This window comes from Ischnura elegans, chromosome 2, assembly GCF_921293095.1.
Source record: "Ischnura elegans chromosome 2, ioIscEleg1.1, whole genome shotgun sequence".
NCBI lineage: Eukaryota > Metazoa > Arthropoda > Insecta > Odonata > Coenagrionidae > Ischnura > Ischnura elegans.
In genome coordinates this window covers 32,566,409-32,594,334 of record NC_060247.1, presented here as the reverse complement: position 1 = coordinate 32,594,334, position 27,926 = coordinate 32,566,409, and the positions used below count along the sequence as shown (strand labels likewise).

Below are 27,926 nucleotides of genomic sequence, written 5' to 3'. Positions count from 1 at the left end.
AAAGGCCAAGAAACATGATTTGATGTGCGTAAAATTAATCTATACTCGTGCTAAAATTATGAATCACTCTGGCCGGTGTGCGGGCGTGGAATTATTTTCATTTAAATTGAAATTTTACTATTTCAATTTATTTTAAAATAAATTGAAATAGTATATATATTCTCTCGCATGGATGATGGTACGAAATTACTAAATTATACATAGGCTTTTGTTTTAACATCCCTGCGGGTAGATAGCTCCTTTTCGAGTTCATGGTGGTTAGAAATTGAATAGCTAGTGATTTACACGAACAAAAAGTACGGAAACATGCGCGTGTCTCTCTTCGAACCCCGGAATGATTTCGAATGAAAGAAAGAAAATTTCTCCATGGATGATCTCATTTAAATCAAGAAAAGTATTATATCGGCCGGTTTAAAAACGGTTTAAGTGTTGGAGGGTTAATCTCTCCTACGAGGCTATAAAAAGGAAAGAATCAGATCACAAAGCGAACCGAGTTCCATTCTTCGCGCATCAATGGATGTCATAAGGTGACTGTGGAGTTCGCGGTCTCACTTGTATGATGCATTGAATGCCGACGGAAGCGGAAATGGGGGCGCATTAAAGGTCGGGTACGTGGGAGTGGTCATTGGGGGAGGCGATGTGGTTGTTTGTGTGGCTTGGGGGTAGAGATGTGGTGAGGAAGAAGGAGAGATAGGGAACTCGACCAGAAGGCAGGGAAGAGAAGAAGAGATAGAAAGAGAGAGAGAGAGAGAGAGAGAGAGGGAGTAAGAGTGGAGAGATGCAACGGAACGATAAAGAAGTTACGTTATTCCGCTAACCATGACTTCTGCCGCCGACCGTAACATGTCCATTAATCGTATGGAGCACTCGCCGTACCTGCGGACCTCTTGCGTGGCGAATAATTGATGCGAAAATACCCCGGAAAACTTGGCATTGAAAACGCGGAGAGATATACGAGTTGCAGTGATATTTTGCAGGGTGTCTTTTGGGACGTAACCTCATGATATGTTGAATCAACGTTGCACCGTGCATCCTATAAAGTGGGCGAAACTTAAATGAAGTTAACAAAAGCAGTGAAGGTAAACACGGCCGAGGACACCCACTCGACTTGGGAAGAGCCGTGTTGTAACAAGGAGAGCGATCGATTCATTTTATTCCGGGATTCATATTGTGATGTTACTTTCGAGATTGTAGTTGCAGCAACTTCGTTTTTTTATCATTCACATTTGCATTTTATTATACCACTATTCGCGGAAACTTATACAGACGCTGAAAAGGGATATGTTAAGCAAAGACATGTTAATGAATTAGGTTAATATTTATTTTAGAGTACATTTTGCTGTATTCTGGGAAACACTGAGTTGAAAATAAAGTGAACATATAAATGGACACATTATAATCAGCAATGAAAATTAGTAATAAAAATTAAAGTACCTCCAGTCTAACACAAGAAGCTTCTTTCCGCTCGCCAACTGTGATTTAACTATCACCTAGAATACATATCAGTATCCATTATGCCATTTAAATGAAGAATTTATTTTACTCACCTAGAACTCAGGAATGCATTCAATTTTTCATCATCTGCGTGAAATTCCACCTGTAAAGAAAGATGAAATTTTTAGAGATATTACCGCTACTTAGTTGACACAATACCTGTATGAAAGGCGAAATGAATCTTTTGATAAAATAAAATAAAAAGTTTCAAAAATCTCGTTTATGAGGTCTAAAATGATAAACACCTCTTGTCATATGCACGAATAATAAAAAACTATTCAAATCAAGCCGGTGATCATGGAACATAGTGGATGGTGCTCCGTCAGTGTATTCTGTATTTAATGAAGGAAATTTCACATTCCTCGTTAAAGAGCAAGAAATAAAAATCAAAACTGTTGGAGATAGCTTTCGTGTTGAATTTCACTGGGATACGTCTAACTTTACTACTACTGAAATACGTCTACTGGAATGATTTGTAGGTCATTATTATCTCATTCCATTACGTTGGAATTGACCCACGGCGCCATCTTAGGATCCTAGAGTAATGGAAATAAATCATTGAAATGCCAATCCTATTTTGGTAAGTATCAGTTTGGATTCTCTCTTATTATGCTGGATTCTTCGTAAGGGACTTAGAAATTATGTGTTCACCTCTTTAGATGGAGCACTAATGACATGGCCACATTGTTTGCAACATTTCTGACACAAATTAAATGTTATAGCCTCACCAAACTCCAACCTACCCTAAAACAATTAGTCTGGTCAATTTATAATTATTTTTGATGGCATATTGAGGAAACGGAACACTTTTATCACAAATTAGGTGTATCTTGGCAAAAAAAGAACCATCAGCCAGGTGGTACTCAGAATTGCTGCCGTCACCTTTGCGAAAGAGTAAACCTTAACCTCCAGCAAACTTAAACAAGTTGAGAATATTCTAAATATTTTTTCAGCCTTGCTGGGAAGTGCGAATAATTCTGGTTAAATAAATAACTTCACCTAGAGATGGAGCTCTCAGGCCAGCGAAAACACTTGCAATTCTCGAAGTTAGAAATGTCACGTCCGAGGTGGTTACTTTTTTTTCATCCTCCACCTTTCTCTCCCTCTGCGGCTCTTGATTCCCACTCCCGCGTGCGAAGGAATTCCCGTCGAGCGGGGAATGAAATTAGTTGAGGAGCACGGAGGTGAAGTTGACAAGGGAGGAAGAGAGTCGCGGGGAGGGGGAGAAGCGTTTTGCCACCTCCTCGCCCCGGGAAGCCCTCCTGTCAACCGCTCACCCACAGACGACGACTCCGCCAACACCACCGGCGAGGCTTCCACGCAAACCGGCCAACAAACCTCCTCCCCGCCTTTTGTCGCTTATTTGTATTGCGGGGCTCTCGGAGTCAAATAAGAGTTCTTGATGCCCTCGCGTTTGCGTCCGCCTGCTGACTCCAACATTCCTCGACATCCCCATAGAGTAAGGATATTCACGAGGGGCCACTCCCTCGTCAGCCACTAACATCTACCCTCCAGTGTGCATAACCACTTCTCCTTAAAGTGTCACACTACTCGGGTGGAAAGCGTAACGCTTGGAAAGCAGATAATAACAGCGATTGATCCTTTTTTTAGCGTAAAAACTGTATGCAACACTGCATTTATAATACAATTGATGAAAATGGAGAATACTGACGTATGTTTTGAGTTTTACTGATCGCGCCCAGCAAACACCAGTAAAAAAATTCAAAATGTGCGTAATAATTTCCTCAAATTCAACTCCAAAGTGAACAATGGATCGTAATGATCGTAGACATCTGTTATTACCTCATAATACACTGAAAAAGTTTAGGGCACCATGGAAAAGGATTAGTAAGGAATGAGAAATATAGATGTCTGCAGCGAGGCTTTTCGCCGAGGTGGTGAACCCCTTCAACTTCATCACTATCTCTCCTTCAGCCTCCCAAGCCTTCTCCATCATTGCACGTTGCCTGCTCTACAGCTCTTTTTGGAACATGCCTTCCTCGTTTCACGGCCTCCTTTCCTTTCGCATTTTGCCCCGCGCTGTTATCACCATGATTTTTCGTCTCCCGGTGATACGAAACTCTGGGTTTTATAAGCGCTAGCGAGCATTCCTTTAAGCATATTTTATATTAGTATGCTACAACCCCACTTCCTACTGCTCTCAGTTGAGACGTCTAAACTTAGGGAGTATATGACTCAGATCTGTGCAGATACTGCGAGCGATATGATCAAATGTGGTGCGTTGGTTCTTTTGCCCGTGTCTGACTATGAGATTTACCGTTTGTTTTCTAAGCTCTCATTCTTCTCCTTTGGGCTCCCATGACTACCTGCCAAATCTCTATTCACCTAATCCTTATTAGAGCTATCTAAAATTATCATAAAAATATTGTATTCTAATTTTTGCCATATTTATTTCCAACAAAAAAATACTGCTCGTATCTTATACTCGTGACTCATGCTTTCATTTCACAGAATAAATGAGTGCCATGTTTTCTGCCAATATTGATCCCAATATTATCTTCAGATTTTTTCACATCCTCCGTTTAATTTTCCTAGGCTTTGGTAAAGTTTTGTCCGGAAATCATCCACGTAATGTATTTCTCACTTTAAAACTTTCTTAAGCTAATTTTCTACTCATTCATCGGTAATATAAGTAATAGGAATATCCTAAACTTGTGTATTTAGTCGGCGCGGGCGATTTGAGCTAAAAGATTAAGACATGAAAATGAGTATTATTAATCTTGAAATGTATCCTTTCTTCTGAAAAATATATATTTGAAAGGAAATGTGATTGAAAAGAAGAAAAAATGGTCTTTGAACATGGGATAGCACATACTACTCACCCGTGCTTGCGTGAGAATCTACACAGTTTAAGAATAAAAATCATAATTATGAAGATTGTAATATTGAACGAGAAACTTGCCACTTTCTTTTATCTACGATTGATTTTTATAGAATAATCAGGTTTCTCTAGCTCTTCCTTTCTTTGTGGCTAAGTCATGGAGGAAATACAACCCTCCCGCATTTCACGCAACCCCATCCCTCCTCCACTTTTGATGATTCCGTTTTGCTGTTCCTCTATTTTTTTTGCCGTCGGCCACCCAAGTCTCCCAAATGGATGTGACGGAGTTCGCAGATTTCCCCTACCCTCTCGCAGGCCCTTGTGGCGCCCTGTACCATGTCAGGTGCGCTGATTGCGAATAAAAAACAGCGTGTTGTGCGCACCACGCTGTTTTTGTTCGCGAATATAGCGTCTGCTTCCTCGCTAGTATTTTGCTCACGATAATGGAAAGGTTACTGTTGAATTCGTCTTCGGGCGTATGATAAAGATGAAGGAATGTTAGATGACTATAAAAGTTTTAATGATTATGCTCAAATTTAGTGTTACATGAGTTACGAAACTTTCCATGCATTTTAAAAATCGTCATGCTTCATGAAAACGTTTTTCCTAAATGTTGCACGAAGGTAAAAACGACAAAATAGCGAGGAGATATGTAGGAGATAAAATTTTCCAAAAATACGAGAGTTTAGAATTCGCTATTTTTTATTATTATGGGTAAAAATTATATTCGTATAGTCAAAATCATGTATAATTCGTTTTTTCTGGCTATACACGTTACTCAGCGGATGTATGCGGTGCGAACCACGTTGGCAAGGTTCAATAAAATTGCTTAGTAGTTTTAGAGAAAGCATAAAGCAAGAAGGAAGCGTAATGAAGAAATATATGCATGTGGGAGAGGCTGAGAGTGAACTCAAGCTGGAGGAGGGACGGTACTGAACAACATTCCCCGCGGCGTGAATGATCCGTGGCCTTAGCATCCTTGAGAGGTCACTGGATGGTCACTCTATCTCTCCCTTCCCTCCACTCGGCAGACCCACTCTGTGGCATTAGTGTTTCAGGGCGAAATTCCTCGTCTGCATTTCCATTACCACCCTCTCAAAAATCCATGTTTTTTTCTTCTCCTTTTGCTCACCTCTTATCGCCTTATTCCTCTTTCCTGAGCGGCCACGGTGAAGTGTTGTCGTTGGTTTCCAAGAAAAGTTTTTGCAGGCATTAAAAAATTCCGTGAGAATTTCGCTACGGTTGCGTATTAAAAAGAAGAGTTGGTTTTTTTTGTCTTTTTTATTCCTGAACGCTGTGAAAGTATTGCGTTGGAGTAAAATAAAGTGGAATCAGTATTTCATGTTCCTATCACCTCAGGATTACACTATTTATACAGTTATAAATTTGGTTAAATTTTTTAATACTGGTTTCTTTGTTTTCGTTGGTAAGACACGCGGTTGTTTGAAAATTTTCAATGTATCCTTTTTTCTAAAATACAATGTCGAGAAGTTAATTTAATTAGTAAATAAATATAAAAGATTTTAAGGAACATTACTCAAAATATTTTATATTTTATGCATGTCTAAAGCGGAATGGATCCTCTCCCATTCATAGCCATGGTCTTTGACCAATGAAATACCGATCCAGAGTAGTGATATTTTTGTAAAGAAAAAATCAGAAAATTCTTAACATCTGCGGAAAAATCAGAGAATCGAGCTGTCTTTCTCCAACAACGAGCCCGTTAAATTTTTTAGTGTAAAATGTTGGCTCCAGTGTCATTTTAAAAACCTCTTCGAAATAACCTTTCGGATTTAAGCAAACGCTCTCAGTACCTTGGCAAGAACGGGACACTTAACAGACCTGTGAGTCAAACACTGAAATTATTCATGTATTTTCATTTGATATTCCAATTTCTACTCCTGTTGGGGCCCAAAAATTTTTCCTCTCCGTCCGACTCACGCAATCAATTTATGAAGAAACGTAACTGTTTATAAAAACGTCTTTGGTCGATAAATATTCTCAACATGTCGAGAGACGAGTTCGGTTGTGCGAAAGTGTGAGAGTATCTACCGCCGAGGTTACCCGAGGATCCAAGTTGAGCACAAAAGTGTGGCGGGCAAAGGAGATATTTATACACATACCAGCCCGTCGCCTCGCTACCTACACTCACGTCTCTCCTCGCCGCAGGATTTCCTCGGTAACACAAAAAAAACGGAAAGGGAGATAAATAGAAAAACATACGGTGTGCAGAAAAAAACACATTCTCCTTTCCCTACCCCTCTTGCTATATGGTACGGGAGTAGACACTTTTAGCCTAACCACTATGGTCAGAGTAGAGATAAACAAAAACGATTACTATGGGGCATGATGGAAAAGGTAAAATACGAATTCGCGTGATAGATCTAATCGGTCTGATTGGCTCAGTACGACATAGCGTTCGCCTAGATGTTTTTATCCCATTTTAAAATTTTATTTCCAAATAATTAAGCACTCATTAGTAATTTGAGGCATCCGGATGCTAAAAAATACATTGATACAAAAACACAAATACAAAAATACATTGTATGCATTTAATTTGCTTTTTTTTCATTTTTCATTGAAGCACTAAATTTAGGGGTTCAATGTTGGCTTCGGTTGTTGACTATTGCGCAGCCGCCTAAAGCTCTCTTGTATGTATTTAATCTCATGCAAAATCACTAATTTATTTTGAATATCTCGGCCGAAGCTGGTATATTCTCTATCAAAGGAAACCTCTTGCTTAAAGTTTTTCAAGACATTCACGTTATTTTTATTCCCTATTGAAAATTGTATTAAATTAAATTTATTATTCACAGAGAAGGATAAGTACTGGTATTTTATATGTATTTAATGTACTAATCTTAATCCTTTTTTCAGAGCATGATTTGATGTAGGGTGATTCAATGCTGTACTAAAAAAATTAAGTCACTGCGTAGCCACCTTGAGCGTTCTTGTGCATATTTACTCTGAAAGCACGGACGGGCGTACCAAAGTGGAGGAAATGAAACGCGCTGGAGAGAGATGGAGGAAAAAATTCCCTCTTCCCATTTTATCATTCCCTCCCACTCGTCTTCTCTTGCCTCTCTCTATTTCTTTCTCACTCCTCTCCTTATCCCCCTCTCTTCCACGAGTCGCGGAGAGAGCTGTGGGGGGTCCGGACCCGCTGTTGGAGTAACTTGGGGAAAGAGTCGGGGGAGATTGGGGGGGAGAGGAGGAAGATTCCCGAGAGTGGACACTGGTAGTGTGTGGATATGTGCGTGTGTTTGTACATGTTTGTGCGGGAAGTGGGGAGGGGTGAAGAGACGGGAGCCAGCGGCTGCCGCCCGCGGGGCACCCAGCAATAAATCGCCCCAAAAGATCAGCCGCGCTCTCCGCTTCCTCCTCCTTCCTCAACCCCTCCCGCCGCCGCATTCCACCCTCTCTGTCCCCGCTGCCCTTCCATCTCCTCCCCCCCTCCACTCCTTGCCATTCCTCATTCTCGCTCCAAAAGTCTCTCTCTCTCTCTGTCCCCTCCCACCCACGCTCCAACTCATTTTCTACTTAGTTCCTCTAATACTGCTTGCATACGCCCTTAAGTATGTTTTTGCGCGGTATAATTAACGAAGCTTATCATTCAGTTGAAATTAAATTTCCAATCGATGTAAACTACATAAAAACTAGATCAATACACCGAATCAGTTCATCAGAGACCCACCAGGGATTGCGTGATCTCGGATTTTGTAGTTTTAATTTCAATTTAGATTTTAATTTTAGATTCATATGGAGAAAGAGGCCGATAATTTCTCTTGATTAAAATGTCTGAGTATGTAACCGAATACGATACTATGTGAAATATCACTCGTAGTAACGTCAGCGCAGTATTCAACGTGCTTAAAGCCTGATGTTAGTTATTCTTTGCCCCTCTCTCTTTCATCTGTTTTTGAATTTAAATATTGCAATCTCTCTTTCCCATTGCTCCTCTTTCTTTTCTCCACTCCTTCTCATTCACAAACTGCTCGATCCGCTCTTCTTTTGCGTAGTATGGTTAATGAGATGCCATGGCGTTTGCGCAGAGGTCACTTGAGTCAGAGGTCTTCCCAGTTTGCTCGAAAGGGGCAATGAGCTCGCCGCGGATCTGAATAGAACGCTGGTTTCTCGTCCCGAGCCTGGAGGGGCTTGATTTTAAAGCTGGCAGTGGAGGAAATCTTTCACTATAACCGAAAGAGTTTTTATTTTATTAATTACCACGTTTTTATTCCACGCATGAGGTTTTACCACAGTCTTCTTCACATCAAACTCTTCCATCACCATTGATTCATTAAATTTTTAAACCTTTTTAACCCATGGAATCATTTCATTTTCACATGTGTATAGAAATGAAAACTATATGTAGAAATACCCTCATTAGATTTTTCACTTTCCGTAATTTTATTCCTAGGTTCCACTCATGTATCGGCACATTCATAATTTTTTAATGGTTTTTGACGTGACTCATTTACAATGATACCCAACCTGCCAATATTATAGACTTGAAATGTGGCTATATAGCCTTCAGAACGCTCACCTGAATGTTCAGGGATAATTATTTCCAATGATACTTTTAAATGGAACTAATCTTGAAAATTAGGAATTAATGTTGGGACATTATTCCAAAAATGTATTCATCATGTAAACAGGAAAACTGGAGATTGCACCAGTTGCACAATTATCACTATTTACTACTGGTTATTGCTGCCATGCTCATCAATGATCTGATTTTAATGAAGAATGCCCTTAATTTTCGGTAATTTGAATCATAGAAGAGCTTGAATTTTTCCACTTGATATAGGAGATATTACTTCGAGACATTCGATTTCTCTTCATTTTCTGTGAAGTCACATCTTGTGTACACATGCATCGGTGCGACGTGATGACAGGTTTCTATAACCGCCAATGCTGCTCTGTTAACCGTGACATTCGAACATTCATGATAGGAATTCCACCATCTAACTCTCTCTCTGCCCAGCTAGGGAAGCTGCCTCCATATTCAATGCTGCGTTGTTTTTGTTTTCTTTTCAAATGACCTAGATTGGAAAGAATCAAGGAAATCTTCCTTTTGCTGGGACATGCTTCACTAGCGCAGTCGTCTATACATTTTTTATGATTTTTACTCAGGACAGACCGACTTATGTAATTTTGGAAATATGCACCAGCGTGCTTCATATTTGCGTTAATTGATCAATTACAAAAAGGGCGGTTTTTCTTGATTACACCGTCTGCTTAACAATCAGTCTACTCATCACACAATATTGTTGAATAAATAAAAACCTAATACAGTCTCGTGTGTGTATGTGTGTGTGTTAGAGCAAATTAGTTGGATTGAAATGTAGCTTTAGAGCACCTACGTGATTACTATCTATTTACCGCAACATTATCCCAGTTGATTTACTCTGCGTGTTTAGTTGGCATCGTATGCGCGTAATGAACTTATACCTGTCCAATCTGAATAGTCATTCTCTTATTCATATACGAGGCTAACTTTAATTGCATATGTACATAACAAATGTGCTCCATAGTTGTGTTGGCGTTATTTCTCAACGGATTAAAAATAATATTGGCTAGCCCGTTCATCGCACTTACTCCTCCAATGTATGATTATTGCTCATCTGTAACAGTAAAAACATTATCTCTCAAACTCTACTCCTCTTTGGGTGGGCTAACGTATGAAATACGGCATTCCGCATCGTGAGGCATACTCTTCACGCTACAAATTCTCTCAATGCGGTTCATACTCTCACTTTTTTATTCCCAGTCACACCTGGGCATAAATTTCTCCCTAGCAGCCATAAAACTGTGCCCTAGAGATGCCAAATATTCCGTCGAAAAAAAAAACCGACTGGTTAAAACGGAGGAATGAAAGAGTGGAGGAGGTTATTGCTACTTTTTAACTCCCGACCCCGTTGGCTTCGCCTTTGGCCCCCTCGGATCACCCAGTCAGTCTCCGTCGGCAGCACTTACGCCTTCCCCACCCACGGCGCGTCTCACTTCACAGCGACCGCAAAACTCAAAAGAGATGCCTCCCCCCGTTCTCCAGCCCTCAACCTAGGGAAGATAACTCCACGGGAGAAGCCATTGTGCCCGCCTCAATTCACACTTGCTACCTAAACAATTTTGGAAACATAATTTGCCGTCGCTCACCGGCCGCGGTCTCCGGCCAGGGGGGGGAGTCGAGGGCTTTTCGCAACTTTTCCCTCCGAAGACGCGCGTCCACTTTTTCTTCCTGCCGCGGATACGCAAGTGAGAACGACGTTTGGGTGGTGTGCGATGGTCATTGCCTTATGCGCACCTGCGGTCTTCACGAGTGATCGGAAGCCGTCGGACGAGTGCGCGGACAAGGAGTTTTGGAATGCTATGATGGGCCCCATAAATCATGCATCATCAATACGGTAAAGGTCGTCACGGTGGCTCGTCAGTGGTGCGTATGCGCGGCTGGCGAGATGCATGCTACAAATGCAATCGTGTATACTGGTGATGAATATTTTATCCTTTCCCTTTAATTTTCAATGTGAAAATTTCCATGGAGATATTAACGAGCGTTTATTTAATCTACTTCGATGGACTATCTGATTATAGGTTAGGGCTGATAATTGAGGTCTATATATCGGTAATGACATTATGATAGGTTTTTATGCACAATTAATCCAACTTATTATTGAATTTTGAATGCTAAAGCTACGTAAAGTGAAAGCAGATGTAATCAGAATGCAATAAAGTCAATTTCACAACTGAAAAAATTCATGATGGGCAGCCAGCTTTATGCTTACTATTTTCTGATTGGAATACTTGAATTATACATGTGATAATACCCTTATGCATATGAATGCGACCATGAATGTGGACCTGACGCTCGGTAGTTGACGAGTAGGCACATGGTATAAATGTATTTGTAGTTTCCAGCGTTTCATGCACATTTATGATTGGAATGCTCTGGCAACGACAGAAAGACATAGTCATCTCTGTTCATGACAGGAATTGTCACATTGACACATTATTGATCGCAATGGATTAATTTTTCTACTGATGAATTCATCCGCCATGTTGCCCTTTGTTCACACTAGTAACCCGTTAAAAAGCAGCGAAATTAGTATGACATTTACGTACTGAGACTAACTGCAGATGCACGAAAACTCCTCGCAATTTTTCATTATCTTCTTTCTTTGAATCCGTCCAGTGATGTCACATAGATATCGTAGCATATACGGTTTCTTTAAAAGTCGTTTTTCCGAAAAAATTACAATGAATCAACCGTAAGATTCTACTACCCACAGGAAAAAAGGCGGCGTTTAATGAAAATAATAGCGTGCGAGCTGGAATGGAAGATGACATCTCTGGATGAAAAATGTGATGAATATAAGAAGGGATTGCGAGGTAAACCTCGGAAAAGAATTCGATGCGTCTAGCAAATAAACAACTCTATTTAAATTCCGCGTGTGTAGTAGTTACCTGAATGATAGACGGCGTCGAGAATGCGTTATTTATTTAATAAACGCCCAAACGTCATCAAGCTAATTTTTCGTGAAGTGCTCAACTTAATAAAATTGGTGGTTTCCGGTGATACTTCGCGGAATATGCTGAATGATTCGAATGAATAACTTAATCCTTGTTTTTCCACAGAAGTTTTTTATTAAATCACGTCCATGGTTTCGACGGATAACGTCATCTTCTGGTGACGTCACTTCTACCAGAATATGACGTTAACTATGAAATTATGGTCATCATTCAATAAAAATTCTGTGGAAAAACAAAGTTTAAGTTATTCGTTCAAAATGTGCTTAATTTTAATTAATAGTAGCGGGCGTAACTTGGTGGAAATCCATAATCGCAGGAATAGAAGGATCAACAACTTTGTTATTTCCACATAGTAATTTATTGAGACCGACCATGGTTTCGTTACAGAGTAACATTATCAAAGTTGCCTTAGCAGGTGAGTAACATTATCACTCTGATAATTTTACTCAGTAACGAAACCATGGTCGGTCTCAATAAATTACTATGTGGAAATAGGAAAGTTGTTGATCCTTCTATTCCTGTGCTTAATTTTATTTTTTTCCTCTTTTTCTCCTGCAAACTGGCCTCTACTCTCCGTACCCTCGGGTCACATTTGCTCCAGGACAGTTGGCATTATCTCTCTCTCTCTCTCTCCCCACCTTCATTTGGCCGTAATCCTTCTTCCTTGGCCATCCACTCAGTCGCAGTCGCAGCCTCCGCACTTCCTCCCATCCACACAACTCCTCCTCCCACGTCCCCGAGATGCTCCGCTTGACTCTCTGCCTCCTCCACCTCGTCCACCAAATGTTTTCACAGCTGCGAATCCGCCGAGGTGGGGAATTCCACCCGTTCTCACACCCACCCGGCACGTCTTCCATGCCCCCCCCCCCCCGCCCCCTCCTTCTCTCCTCTGGCCGCATCGCACTCTCGTCCGCTGCCACTTACGTCGCCGCTTGCATTTCCGCGCGCAGTGCGAGTGGTCGGCTGTGAAGGTTGAAGGCCCCCGGGGAAGCTCTGCTCAAGACCCATTCAAGAATGGGTTCACCTCCCCACGGAAGAATGCGTGGGAAGGATTGGAAAAATTATTGCGAAACTACAGCACAATTAAGTGTTCATCCTTGTCAAATATCTTTAGGGCTGGCGGGGTATCGGGTAGATATGAATTTAGATGCATTTAGCTGCTAGAAATGAATTTACAAATTATTGTGCGAAGGCACCTATAAATAGAATACGTATCTCATTCAATGGTTTCAAGTGATTTAAATATAAACTTGCCTAAAGAAATTTTTCATGGACAGATATCGGCGATTTTATCAATCTTTTAAATTTCTACAGAATTTTTATGTGGCATTCAGCTGGCCTTAACTGTTTTGGTAATTCATGGTATATATTAGTGTATTAAGTTCTTTTTCTATTATGATTGTAATTATGATTAATTGTTTACTCTATTAATGTGCTTTCATTTGGGCGAACTTAAATAAATATTAATAAATAAATTAAATTACAAAAGAGGTGCGCAACGCCGCGCGATTACACCGAAGACAAATCCTCGCCGCTGCGCCGCTAACGACCGAGTTGGAAATAAGATATATGTATATCCTTGAGTGTATTGGGTACTTGATAAAATCCTCGATATTCAATCTTAGTTTTGCACTTCTCAACCTCGCTAAAAATGCGCCCTCACGCTACCGCAATCGAACTATCAGCGCCTATTTCTGGATGTGATATGTGGGAGGGTGATTTTCCAGGAATCCTGAAGGAATGCAGAGTACTCATACTAGCTGCTTCCTAGCAGACTCTTGAGTTAAGCCAAGAGTCGGCCTAGAGCATGTTATATCTTTAATTTATCCATAACGTATTACGCCATAGCTTATTAACAATGGCATTTTAAAGACGCTAAGAGATTTGGCCCATCAAATGACCTTAACGGTTAAATGCAGGGTAATATATGAGAGTGAATTATAGTTAGTAAGGTGAAACTGAGATACATTACAGCAAGAAAGCTCAGCAGAAGCTTCCGATTGTAAGTTGAAGAGCAGCACAAAGATAGAGAGGGCTTTTGCTCCTGAACTCGAGTAATTAGAGTTTATATCCGCCTCAGGTGCATGTACAAGCCTCGATCAATACTCAGGTTCTTGAGTTGATAGGAGCGTTCAAGAATGTTGTAATGTGGCAATGACTACCACATTCGTGCTTGGGAGACTTCCAGAAGCCGGATCTTACCTATACGGTTTTTAGCAATGCTAGGGGTAGTGTAGCAACGTAGTGGGTAAAGCACTTGGCTTATGACCGAGGGGTACCGGGTTCGAATCAAGAGATCAATCAGCTACCCCCAAACAGGTATCCTCGAGGTAACAGAATGCGAGGTGGCCCAAGAAAGAAAATGGTTTACCATATTATGAATTTGTGAAAATTAACAAGCATGTGGCTTAGTCTGGGCTGAGCTTTCTCCTCACGTTTTAACTGACAATGAGAGCGAAGTAATATATCGAGAGGTGGAATGACTCGTGGCATTTGATCACCTATCGTAGTCTTCCTTTCGTCCTTATCCCAGCCCTGACGTTTAGAACTTCTTCTTCCTCTTTATTCTTCTACCTTTTCTTCTTTCCTACACCCAGGGAGGCTCTCTTCCCCTTCACGTCGTATTTCCCGGCAAGATTGATTGCTTTGCTCGCTAATCACGAGACATTATGAGTTTTCAGAAGCGCCGCCGAAGTGGCGTTTGAGTGCGCCTTAGATCTTAATTAATCATCGCGGTTCTCCTGGGAGGCGACAATGAGTGAGCGCGCGTTCATGCGATGACGGCACACTGCATTCCATCATCGGGATTTTTTTAGTGGAACTTTCGTCGGGAGTAACGAAGGGAATAGGATTTAAATACTGCTCGCATATATTGATGTATCATGCCTCAAAAGATTTTCATGACCATATCATTTAACAAATCCTTCATTAAATTTTTGATCCTTTCATATGATGCGTCCTAAACATTGTCATTAGTGCCAGTCATAGAATTGGTTTAATGGAGGTCTTCATAATCTCCATTACATTTCTCACTCAATTTTCTCGCAGTGCTTCTTCTTACTGAATTTTTAACATAAAAGTCGGTTTATTTAACTGGAAACGAAAAAAGAGCTACCAAGGAATTTTTATTCGACCAATTTAATGATTAGATAACAATTATTTGAGCTAATAATCTTAATCTGTTTCATGGTATCCCTCCCCTTTTCCTGAGAATTCCTATGTGATGCAGCTTCCATCAAGGTCACTGATGATGCGTGGTCAGCTATGGATGGTTCAACTGACACCATCCTTTCACATTCTTTTCTAGTTAGGCCTTTCACCGGGTTAATCACGCGTATCAACTCAATGAAATGAGACGTCTAGATTTCTTCGCACCACTACTAATCTTTCTATTCACTGTTTCATGCACTGTCACTTCATTTGATGTATTATTTAAAAGTTAGTTGTATTTATCGGAATAAGTTCGAGTACTGAGAACAGCAACTTATAATGGCGTTAAAAGTCTATTTGAAACGGTTGGAAATTTTTATCTACTTTCCCTATCACCCAAAAGTAACTATTAATATTCTATTTCATAAAATGGAATATCTTAAAACTAATATTTCCTTGGTTCACTCATGAAACTCCAGCAGTGACACTTGTGTGAACAATTTATCACCAGGTAAATCCTTTCTCAAAAATATTGTTTACCTGATGTTGTGCAATATCTGGTAGCTGATATCTGGGTATGAAGTAATTCATGTAGCGGAAAATGGCATCAGTTTGTTAATTTATTATAATTCTCTCTTATTTCAGGCCGAATATTGTTTGACCAAGGTTGAAATTTCTACATCAGGAATACTCTTTTAATTAAGCTTTGATTTCCTCTACATCTCATAGTCAAATAGCTTCTGCCATATCACGGGATACTGCTCGCGAGGTAAGTGAACGCTTCCAGCTTCTGTCCTTCCAAGGGCTTGAATAGGAATCGCGCAGCTGACATTTATGAAATCTTTAGACGTTGTCTGCGACGGGAGTCTGGTATTCCTTTTTTTAATTTACATAAAATATTTTAAATAATATCATTTGGGAAAGTATTTGTTTAAATATCTCCCTCTGGAAACCATCTTCTTGAAGGCAGAGTGGTAACTACGCTATTCAAAAGGTTTACTTTTCGTATATGTCATTTTAAAACGTTTCAGTAACGTAGACGACATTTACTGAGGTTTTAATTTAAAATAAAAGTTCAGAGAGAGTCAAAAAGGCATGCGGATTCTGAGATTGATTAACGTTTTCCACACGTTTAGACTAGTATCGCCATAACGACCGATTTAAAACGCGGATTTTGACTGGCAATATGGAGAAAAATACGGCTCGGGAAGCTTACTTGCGTTGCTGCCGTTGGATGAAGTGAATTTAGAAGACCACGTTTTGAAATTTTAATGAAAACGAATGGTTATTTGTTTCTCGGACTAACTTTCCAAGCGAAGAGGGGATTTCTTGGAAAATGGGTTCATCCGAAGCTGGCCGTCTTACGCCGCATGCACTGTGGGAAAATTTAACCCCGCCTGGTCCCTCCTGCAACCGCACTTCCCTGACATCCTCATGGCGGACTTCCTGCTCCATTCGCTGCGAATCTGGCCCGGCCCCAGGATCGCACGGGAACGAAAAAAAAATCTCTCGCATCTTCCCAGCCGCGCCGCCCTATCCGTGATGGTGCCCTCCCCCCTACATCCAAACTCACGTTTACACCCCCTCTCCTGGTGACCATACACCCCCCTCTCCCCACGCCCACCCAAACACGTCCTTTCCCAATCAGTCTCACAATGCTACCACCCATCTCCTTCCCTCCTCGCTTTTTCTCGAATCTTTTTGGCCGTTTCCTTCCTTTCCCCTCTGCATCCTCCTCCTGACGCCTTCCCTTCCCCAAACTCTCCACGGTTTTTTTCCACCTCTTCACAACATTCTGTTCATTTATTTTTTTCCTTCCGTCGCTTTCATTCCACAGGCAATTTTAAGTCCGCTCTCCGAGTATTACGCCCTCCTCCCCTTCGAATCTCGGCTCCCATCCTTTTCCCTTCTCTTTGTCCTGTTGCGCTCCCATCTGCATCATGCACGCTCACTGACGCTCGGTTTCTCTCTGAAATCCTACGGGATCGCTTCGATCTGTGGTCTTTCGTCTTTTTCCGTGTATTTACTACTCTCGGGTATTATCACTCTTGTGGGTAGATTCCGAGAGAAACGCTTGTTAAAGGAGTGCTAATCCTAAGCAAGGGCGTGACCGGAAACATTTATGGGGTATCTGAGTTCTTTGATGGAGGAGGGGTCTCGGGAGAGGTTTATTTGGAGTGGATGTACTAAAATAAATGACCTAAACATCTCGGGAGGTAGTTTGAACCCCTTGACCTCTTCCCGCTTGCTACATCCTTGATGGCAATGTGGATACAGCTTTCCAAGAGCATGAAACCTTTAAGATAGGATATTTCGCGGGGCCATACTGTCATTGCTATCTTCGCGAATAATATGAAGGACATTTCTTCCTCAGTCCTGATGAAACTATAATATAATAAACGCTTGTAATTTATCTCTTTATTAATTATTATTTTATCTTGATTAGCGAACAAGGGTGCTCACGATCAGTATCACTATTAACAATCATTATTTTCACCACAATTTCTCAAAATTATATACAGTATCATTCTCCCATGACTCTCGCAAAAATGCGTTATTTTCGTTGGCTGAAGGGTTCACAATTAAAAAGAAATTATTTTAGGACATTCTGCACGATAAAAATACCTATACCAGAACATCCAACGACGCATATGATGCCTTAAATCGGCGGGAGCGCCTGGTTTGGACATCTTAGTAAGAATTTTGATATATACTAGTGTTTATTCTTAATTTTAATTAAGTCTCCTCGTGTGTCAGCACAGTCAACGATTCGTGTTTTACAAAATCAACGAGATCCCAAAGTTTATTCCACTAAATGCATGACCGTGATTAGCTGCACTTCCCTGGGAGCTGCCTGGAGGGTTAATAGACCGCGACAGAGGTTAGAAAAATAGTAGCGGCGTGCTCACTTAAAGGTCACTGGTTCGAATTCCTTGATCTTAAAGGTCGATGTCACAACTTTGAAGTCGTGCTGCGCGACCCGAGGGAAATCTGGCCGATTCTCTCAGTTTAGAATTGCCTACTACTGTGGGACACACCTGTTGCTTGCGCTTGCGTAAATCCATTGGAAAACCTTTTGAGGTTGAGCTTTAGTCATACAAGTCAATTTTGAGGCTTTCAGTGGGCAATTAAAATTCCTTGTAACATTATTCGGGGCAAAGCTTTCAAAGGGGTTTCAAAGACAAAGTCGATGATGGAAATTCCAATGTCATCTCCGTTTCATGAGAATTCTTTAATGCGTCATTTCTCCCAATCTTTTCCGTAAATAATATTAAATCAGCTTGCTATTTATGGTGCAAATAATGTTAAGAGAGTGTAAAATATTATAGAAGTCAATTCAATATCCATTTGGTGTCATTAAGAGATTCATTAATTATCTGTTTGGTGAAAATGTTAAGGCTTCGAAATGTGGAAAAATCTTCTCAATTTGGACAATCGCATATTCTAAATTTATTTAAGCAGCATAAGTAGCCTTATTACCAAGTTTCGTTGCCTATGAATATAAAATCGTTCTGAAAAAGAAATTGGTGATCTATTTTTCGTATCCAATGTATGAGGAGATATTTTGTCCGTTGAATGATATTCGTTTAACATTTTGAGCGGAAATTCTTGAATATAGGGAGAGCTCTTTTACATAATTGATAGTTACAAGATAGAAATCATATGCCACTGAGATCTAGTTCACCTTGATTCCGCATATGGTGGGAATATGTACTTGCCGAGTGGGATTAGTATTATAATCAATGCTAGGCAGCCTTTATGTCGACATATCCGTTTCCTCACGAAAGAAAGAGGTTCATCCTCGCTCCATAATTTTCCCACGACCGCCCTCTCTCTTTCTTAGCATATTGGCGCCGCTAAATTAGCAGTGCTTTCATCGCTCTTGCCAGTTACCCGTCGAACGACTTCCAATATTTCTTGTACCAATGCTAATGAATCCAATGTCACCATCTTATGAGAAACGGACAAGATCTTCACGGATGTATAGGTAGCTAAAAATGAAGAAACCTTTATATAATAATGCGCGGTAACTCCTCCAGCGATACGTTCAATGAGTAAAGGCTTTTATGTCTTCTTGAAATGGAAGATAGAAATTCATCATTTAGAGTAAATTATTTTTTTTACGTAGGCAAAATGTTTTTGTGATTGCTAGGGATAAACCTGGCTTGTAGGTGCGCCATATATCGATGTGTCTTTGTTGAAGTCATTACTGTTTCTTTGTTCTAAGGAGTAACCCTTTAATACGAAATTAGCGTGAACCATCTGTTTATTTTCGCCTGCGGAAAACAAAAGACGATATTACATATGTCATTACGCAGCAGTTAATCTTTAGAGGGTCATTTTCTTCATTTCTCCTACAATGCACTAAATGCTAACGCAGCAGAAAATAAAAGTATAGGAATGGGCTCGCCCACAATTTCTTTAATTATTTTTGATTAAGATAGAGTTAGAAACATTAAGAGACCCGAATTCTTCCGTTTTTTGAGTCGTAGCTTCTTTCTCTAACTATACGCCGTGAAATATCGACGCTGAGAAGTTAATGATGTCACTGACTCTTACCAAGCGGCTCATCGCTTCTCCGCCATTCTCGGCCTCATGCATGCACCTCACTTGATCCGATGTCTTAAACAATCTCATGAGCGACTATTTCCGTCAAAAGTTGGGTACCTCTTGGCGGTTTAATAATCCAAAATTTAAATAACGTCACAAAATCACCAATAGTGGGCTGCAACCTTAGCATTTCTCCATTTTATAGTTATGACAAAATTGCTGAACGTTGAAAACTTTTTTTCGCCATACCTTATATTTCTGTTCCATCTGCTGAATTACCTTATGAAATTGTAATTTCGGTTCCGAGTGAAGGGTCCCATTGTCTGCCAATCACGGTGGTTAGGTGCACCGTGGTTATTGCCGAGTGGCAATTGGACATTCTTACTGTTGCCTTAGGAAATTAATGGGGGTACTCTAAAACAACAGTTTTTAGTTGGAGATCTATCTACTCATGAAAGTGTACTGTGTATTGGGATGCACCTTGAATGTGCGTCTATCCAAATGAACTGCTGAGCACGAAGGCTGTACTGATCCCCTTCGCCGAATTTCGTGGTGGTCTTCCAAAATACCTCGAAAAGGGTTGGAGACGGTCGAGGAACGAGGAGTGTTTTTTTGTCATCAGGGAAGAAAGTGGCCACAAGGCCGAAATGAATCAGTAGGGTGGGATCTCAATGCTAGTGTAAGAGCACATGCGTGAGCGTGGCGTTGATGGGTCGTGTATTGTGCCACTGGAGGTGAGCGTGATATTGCGTGTCCATAGTGTAGAGTAGAAGAGAGGGGGGGGGGGGGTCGGGTGGGGACAGGTGCTTTCGATTCGTCAGCTGGGAGATTGGCTTCGAAGGGAGCATAATGTATCGGATTCCTCGCCCTACCCGCCTCCCGACTCCTCCCCATTTTTCCCTCCTCGGCAACGCTCTTTCCAATAGATTTCTCGTCGTGTAGGGGAATTCTCCATGGGTATCGTACCTCAGACTGGTAATTTTTCGGGGAAGGAGGGGAAAGCGAGCGAGGCCTATGAAATAAGGAATTAGGGCGACGGTAGCCAGGCTCGTTCGACGCTCCCATTTTGCGGTGAGACTCATTCTATAGGTCGTGTACGCCGCAACCCACATCTTTCATTGTGAGCTGTCACAGTTCCAAATTACATATATATTTCCCTAGTTCTGATATGATTTTCTTGGCAATTTTTTAGTTCATTTGCTTTTGTTTTCTAATATATAATTGGATTCATTTCGTTACATCAAATATGTACCAATTAAATTTGTTTGATTCAAGTTAGGTATCACTTTAGCCAATAACTCTGTCCAAAAGAAAAAGCAGCTTCGAATAAAAATGAAAGTGATACATAAATCTTTATTCAACGATTCAAAAACATTAATTTTATGTGGGATAGCAAAAAAAGAAAACATGAGAAATGAGTTAAAATATGAATGGGAAATTGTGCAGCTCAAAGGATTACTGTTCGTCACAAAAGTGGAAATCACAATGAGTAAACCGTCACCTTTTTCCAGCAATGCGTCATTATCACAGAATAATTTGGGATTGAGCTGCATGAAAAAAAGAGATGATTACATTAAACGATTGAGTTTATGTTTTCTCTTCAATGGAAGTTCCACCATGGATCTCTTGTTTCCTGAGTAATTTACGATTCAGCCTTCTGTATGTTATAAGTGAGGGAAATTAGTCCAGTGAAAATGAGTATTGAACATGACTATTCATCGTATATTTTATCAAGGTGAATGAATTAAGAGTATTTATTTAGTTTTGCTATGAAAATCATCTACCAAGAGAATGTAAAGGTAATAGTTATGCCATTTTATTCACCCCGAATGATAAATGAAAGTATTAATAACAGGGGCTGAGCTTTTCTCATGACCAAAAATTGGTAAGACACAAAATATAACCTTCCTAATCCCTATAGCTGGGTGGGATGGTAATATAACGACCAGTTACTCCAGCCTATCGGCCTGAGAGAATGAAGACGAAGGAATAATAATAGAGGCCTTTCCGACACTAGATTGCAGCCTTTGCCGGAAGAGAGCAATCATTGCTCGAACCGAGTGAAGTATTCGCGATATCTTGAACGCAAATTTATTTAGCATAGAATATAGACGCTAGTAATCTCCCAAAAACATCCTATAGCTACCATATTCAAGGTAGAAGCCGACATCCAACAAATTAAGTACCGAATCCCCCTCCCTACTTTTGGTGAGGGACTGAGACGTGTTAGATGATATCGGCGGGAGAAAAAAAAAACCTTCGAGGAACACGGGTAGTGTATGCCACAAAACATGGGGGGGTGGACGGCATTTATTCCCAGGCTGCTTTTTCAAAGCGCAACCCTTTACTTAAGGCCGCGGGGGGAGAGCGGGGAAGATGTGAGGAGACGGATAAAAATAAAATCAGACAATGATGGGATGAACCTAATCCTGCAGCCGCCTGTGTTCTCTCCCTCGCTTTAACAGCGATGAATGTTGACCTTACGTCTCCTAAGTGATACCAAGGACGACCGCTGTCCGTCAGGGAAGTAGCTACCTGAAGCTTTCTTCCACGAGCTGCCAAGAGATTCGGTGAGGCCCGTCCCAGTTCCATCCCACGGATCTCATGCTTGCCTCCTCATCATCTCTTTAAGAACACGCTTCTCTCCCGCTCGATCGAAATGATTTCTAGACGCATTAATAGGTTGAAACTTACCCTACCTGCCAAGTTATCTGTGTGTATAGATTAGACCCTCATCAATATTTACCTGTATCTCAAATATGAAAACTTCACGTCAGTAGTTCAGAAGTGTTTGAAGCTGTGGTCAGTGCTTCTGTTGGTGCTTGAGGTATGAATACCGGTTTGTGAATGTAAGAAATCGGTATAGCTATTCTATCGGTTGAGGTAGGATTACTTGGTACACTTTACGAAGTAAATTGTCATTTGATTAGAGCTAGATTAAATCATGTATACTTCATTTTAAGCATTGTCGTACTCTTATGTGCGATTGGCACCAATCTAGCAATGCACGCTCCTTAAGAAGACAAATAATAGGCACTTGACCGGTTGTATGCTATCTTTCTCGTGGTATATCATTTGTCCCAAAATAACTATTTTATCTTGAAATATCCTGGGCTCATATTGCAAACACCTGTCAAAATTTGTCGGCATTTCAACAAATACTGTGGTAAATCGTTTATTTCTGAGAAACTGTTACATACGGAAAAAGGGTTTGTTCTTTATACCATGAAAACTCCAAGCCAAAGGAGGGGCTAATTAATTACTAATAATAATCGTTAGCAAATGATACACAATGCAATTGCCTTAGCGGGAGCTATGATTCCTCTTAAATTCTTCGTTCAATGTTACATCGTCCCAAATTCCTTCCAAGCATTTCTGAGCCTTCCTTGGCGCTAGAGGAAGGGAGGAAAAAGGTGGAAAATAAAAAGCGTACGCAGGGAAGGAAAAATAAATACGAAGAGAGCGAAGGGGTTCAGGGGAAAAGGCGTTGAATATGTTGATGAGATCGATCCGAACCCAGTCGCACATTGCGTAAACACATCGATCCACATCTTTCCTACATTTTTTCTCCATTTGGTCTCCTGCCTCCCATCGAGTCCCTTCCGCTCCGAAGCTCAATATGACTCAAATGGAGAGGGAGAGAAAAAAACGCATCCGCCGTCGAGGATTCTTCCCAAAGGGCGACTTCAATTTACATTTCATTTGGAGGTGGGTCCCCTCGGGCCCGCGGAGACCTTGCCGATTGGCGAGGGGCCGAAGGAAGGAAGGTGGCCGATGTTTAACCCCTTCACGAGCGTATACTGCTCACGCCTTTTTGTGCTCTTGTCTCCCCGTCCATCCTCGGGGCGAGGAGGCGGGCCGCGGAGACCACCTCTCGCCCGAGGGTCGAACTGCCTCCGCGTGGGGCTCTCTCCCCGGCCCCTTTTAACCTCGTCCACCCCTCCTCGTATTTGCGCTCCTCGCTGTTCCGCGGTTATAAATGTTTGCCCGAGACCACGTCGGATTTTCGCGTGCGTTAATGAGCACTTGGAGCGGATTTTTTTCCGCTGGCTTTTCGAGCGCTGGATGTGATGAATCGTCATTTTTTTACGTTCTTGCCGCTCCTATACTTTTCACGCGGGATTTGACTTCTCTTAGGCGAAAGATATGAAGCCCTCTCTATTAAAATCTAGCTTTTGCTTTCTTTCCCATTAGATCGAAGTATGGCATATGAAAAGTATCTGTACCAGTGGAATAAAATGACTCTTATGCGTAAGTAGTTCGTGTAACGTAGAAATGATGATTGTTGGCTGATTTACTTTGGCCAGTAAGGGTGCACAATGCACATCCTTGTGGGAGTATTGCATCCTCACACGAATCGGAAAAAACGAAATCGTGTTCTCCACCGCTGCGACCTTTCTGTGTAGGAATAAAAACTCATTGGCCGCATACACTGAAGGCTTTTGTTTTCATATTGTTTATTTCAAATCTTTGCTTTCCTTTAAGTGTGATTTTTTCCGTTTTATTTAGCACTCATGAGGAGAGGTATCAGTCTTTTAATTGAATGAATTTTAAATATTTTATTTAATGTGTACGATGTCCAGAGAACTTATGAATTTGAATGTTTCAATGCTGGTCTCTTCTGTGGATTGTTGCGCAGACACCTAAAGCACTCTTGTTTTCACGAACTCTAAGATTGTATCTTTCCGGTTGGGCAATCTAGAGCAGACATGCCAGGGTAATGTTTTCCGAGAACGTTTGGTAGACAAAAGTAATAGATAAGGATATCGTCAGTTTCTGTCTCACTGGCGATCTTCAAAACCCCCGAAAGCTAGTAACTAAATTCCGTGTAGTATTGATTACCTTAGTTGAACTACAATTAAGTGCTATCCACTCCTTTCTCAAGAATGTGATTGCAGTCGTAATTTTCAGAAAAGCTGACAATAATCTAGTTCAAGAAGAAAGCATCGTTACACTAATTGATAGGTAGAGCCTAGTTATATGTGGAATGATTAAATAAAAGTTTCAGACTATTATTTCCCATTGCAGCCAATTATTTTGTTAAAATATGCGGAAAAATCCCGTTAAAATCATATTTATCTCTATCAGTTATCCCTCTTACTCCTTTCGCCACTGTACGTCTAAAACGCATGCCTTGCGATTTTGCTTACCTAAATATTAAATAGGGAAGATAATTTCAAAATTTGCACTTTGGCCAGCAACATGATATTTTCATTTGAGCGAGATGAAAAGGAAAAATCTCTCTGAAAATTCCTATGGACAAAGGTGCGCGTCGAATCATTTGCTTCAAACCACGTCTTCCAGACCGCTTAATGGATATTGTATGCATACATACAAGTATTTAAATACATGACTAATATATAATATATTATTTGTAACGGTTTTAAAACGGAGACAAGAGGTTTTACGTGGAAAGTGATTGCTGTGGCCGAGTGACAAATGTAGTGGCATAACTCATCGCCCACATCGCATTAGCGCTCTGCCGAGGAAACAAATCTCTGGATGCTGAGATGAGCCGATATGGGCTTGAGGACAAAAGTTTTAGCATGTAAATGAAAAAGTGTTCTTTACCGTATATTTTTTACGTGACCCTTGTGCATTTGCTATGCTGAACTGATAGTTCCATAGATTCAAACGATTTTAAATAATTTACGCAATATTCGGGCCCAGAGCCACCAAATAGAAAACCAGAACGTTGTCTTTCAATCTTAAAATGAATAATGACCTTAAGCTGTTAGTCACCTTTCTAGGTTCTCTGGTGTGATTGTAAGATGACATTAGTGTTTAGGGCAGGCAGAATAAATTCTACTTTAATATTATGAATAAAATGATAGAAATTTCGTGGAAGTTCGCTTTCCTTATCTAGAAGCGATTTATTTTAGTTTACTTCAAATGCTATGTGCGATATTTGAAAAGTCTCTGTCCTTCGAAATCTTTTTGCCGATGGTGAATCAAAATTCATTAATGGCAGCTGTAATTCCTCGAGCCTCTATTTCATACCGTATGGTCCTTCAATTAACGTAATTCCAATTTCAATTCAATTAACGTAACGTGAATCCAAACTCTTTCCGTAGAACTGTTTCTATCATTTTTATCTTAAAAATTCAATGAAATGGGAGAACGGATTGGTATGGCGGCTTAATTTTTTACTCAGACACTGTTGGCCAGAATTTGAAGCCAAAATTCCGGCAGTGGTGGAGATATTTCAGTGATTGCCCGAAACCTACTTGAGATGTGAGTAGGACACTTAAAGTATATACAAAGTAAAAATAAACATTCCGCCAGTTAGATGGGACATTAAGCCTTTGCGTCAATGATTTAGAACAGGGTTATGTCGACGCCGTGTTTTTCTTCACTCTTCTCTCCCTGCCCATTGTCCATCCCTCATGGGGCAAATATCCTTAATTATCAGTCTCTTTCCTAGCTACCGTACTAAACATGCCGAACAAAAAGGTAAATCGAGCTGCACGAGTCTTAGAATTGTCATCACAGTGACTGGGTAACTAAGTACATATTTTCAAAGATGCGTCAACGGCTCAATGCTATACAATGCTGGCCTTTGAGACCATAATGCCGTTGTCATAAAGAGTTCTCAGGGCCGGCATCACGTCAAAATCCACCCACAACACGCTTACCGATCGAGAATGGGCCGATAGCAGATGGTGCTTGGCGCGGCCGGCGCTGCACAGAACACTAATAGCGCGCGCGGTCTCGCGTCTGCCGTGGCCGCAACCGCCGTCTGCGACTCGTGTTTACGTCCGCGACCCCTGCCGCTCAAAAGTACCGTCGCCGCGCTGTCCGGCGCCCCCTAAATCATCGCCGGCCGCCAAGCACTGGGACGGGAGAAGCGTTTTTAAAAGCTAGTAGACCGTTCTTCGACTCCCACAGGTAGGCGTGCCCGGCTGACTGACTGTGGGCTAGCCGAGGGCCTCAGGATGGCGAAGGACTCCATAGGAGGAGAAGGCAGACCTTTGCTCCCTATTTTAGTCACCCGCCTTCATCCCAGCTGTTCCATTCCAACAGAGCGCAACCCACCCACATATGCACAACCGTAGCGACACCATCATGAGTGAAAAATATTTAAAGTATAGGCTGAATGGAATATACTACTCCGGCAGAAAGCTCTCACCGCAGATCTACGTTGGCGCTGCTGCACTTTAATTTGAGCAGTAAGAATTTTATAATTTGTAAATATAAAGATACACAACTAGGAAAAAAATATCTACTTCATTCACTATCATTTTTATGGCATAATAGAAAAGAACTCAAATTGCACGCCTATACTTTCATTTCAAATACAAGTATTATTTTAAATACAAATATTGTTTTATGCAGAAATATTAGACCTAGACCCTAGGTCTAACATTCCTGCTAGACTAGACCTAGACCTTTAAGGTCGTAGAGTATCATGCTCACTGCTAATTCGTTATTCACTCGCAGGGAGTGCGAATTAATATACTTGCTTCCTGGCCTACACCGAATAATCAGCTCCATTGCAGCCACACCTCCTTCACCAACCCTCCATGTCACCTTCAGATGAAAAACTATGTCTGTTGATGCACGAAGATCTAGCTCCGCTCAAGGTGTTCATTCCGGGAACACGGAGGCCTCTGGAGTGAGCAGTCGACCATCTAGGTACTTCCAAAGTCACACGGACTCACTGAAGCCTAAAGTCACACGATTCTTGTAAATGCAACAACGCAATTATGTTAGCGAGTCCAGGATTTCTGGAACGAAACCTGACAAGACTGCAAACTTTCCTACCTGAACCACTCGATCCTCGAAATTTGCATAAGACTTGTTCTTGTTTGCTGCTATGTCACCATGGAAAGCTTTGCTATCGCGGGACTGAATGCAAGGTTGAAACTATGAAGGATATACAAAAATGTAATTGGGTGCGCGAAAGTCTAAAAAATTATTATGATATTTCATGGCTGTAAACAACTGATGATCTCTCTGAAAACGCTACAGCGTGGATACTTGATTAGTCGACGCCTACTAGGCCGTAGTGGAAGAAAGTGTGAAATACACAGTGACATCAATGATACATAATAACTAAAATGTTAGCACGGATGATATCGATGGTGTAGGTTTTTGTGGTGTGCTATCACTGAATCATAGATACTAGAAATCTTTTACTTGCCTATAGCACGCTCGGATTTGTGCATGGTCAAGGATGGTGTGATTCAGGCTTAACCTATTCCCTCCACCTATCTCACGCACACACATTCAGCCTTATCCTTCTCCTTCAACAACCTTCCCGACGACGCCTTCCTCCTCCGTCTCCCTCGCCTCATTCCGCCCTAGCCCCTATGATGAATGCCGCGGGCCCCCCGTCTGTCATTTGTCAACGTCCGGCGCC

The 27,926-nt window shown here is 41.1% G+C and overlaps 1 protein-coding gene across 2 annotated transcripts in view; it reads right to left on the bottom strand.

Annotated features, from left to right (window-relative positions):
- The window catches only part of LOC124153559 (extracellular serine/threonine protein kinase four-jointed), a 322,305-nt gene that overhangs the window by 153,615 nt on the left and 140,764 nt on the right, over window positions 1-27,926 (bottom strand). For both annotated transcript variants that reach the window (XM_046526793.1, XM_046526792.1), the window contains exon 4: window positions 1,548-1,597. The gene's annotated coding sequence lies outside the window, so the exon portion shown is untranslated. The remainder of the gene's footprint in view (window positions 1-1,547; window positions 1,598-27,926) is intronic.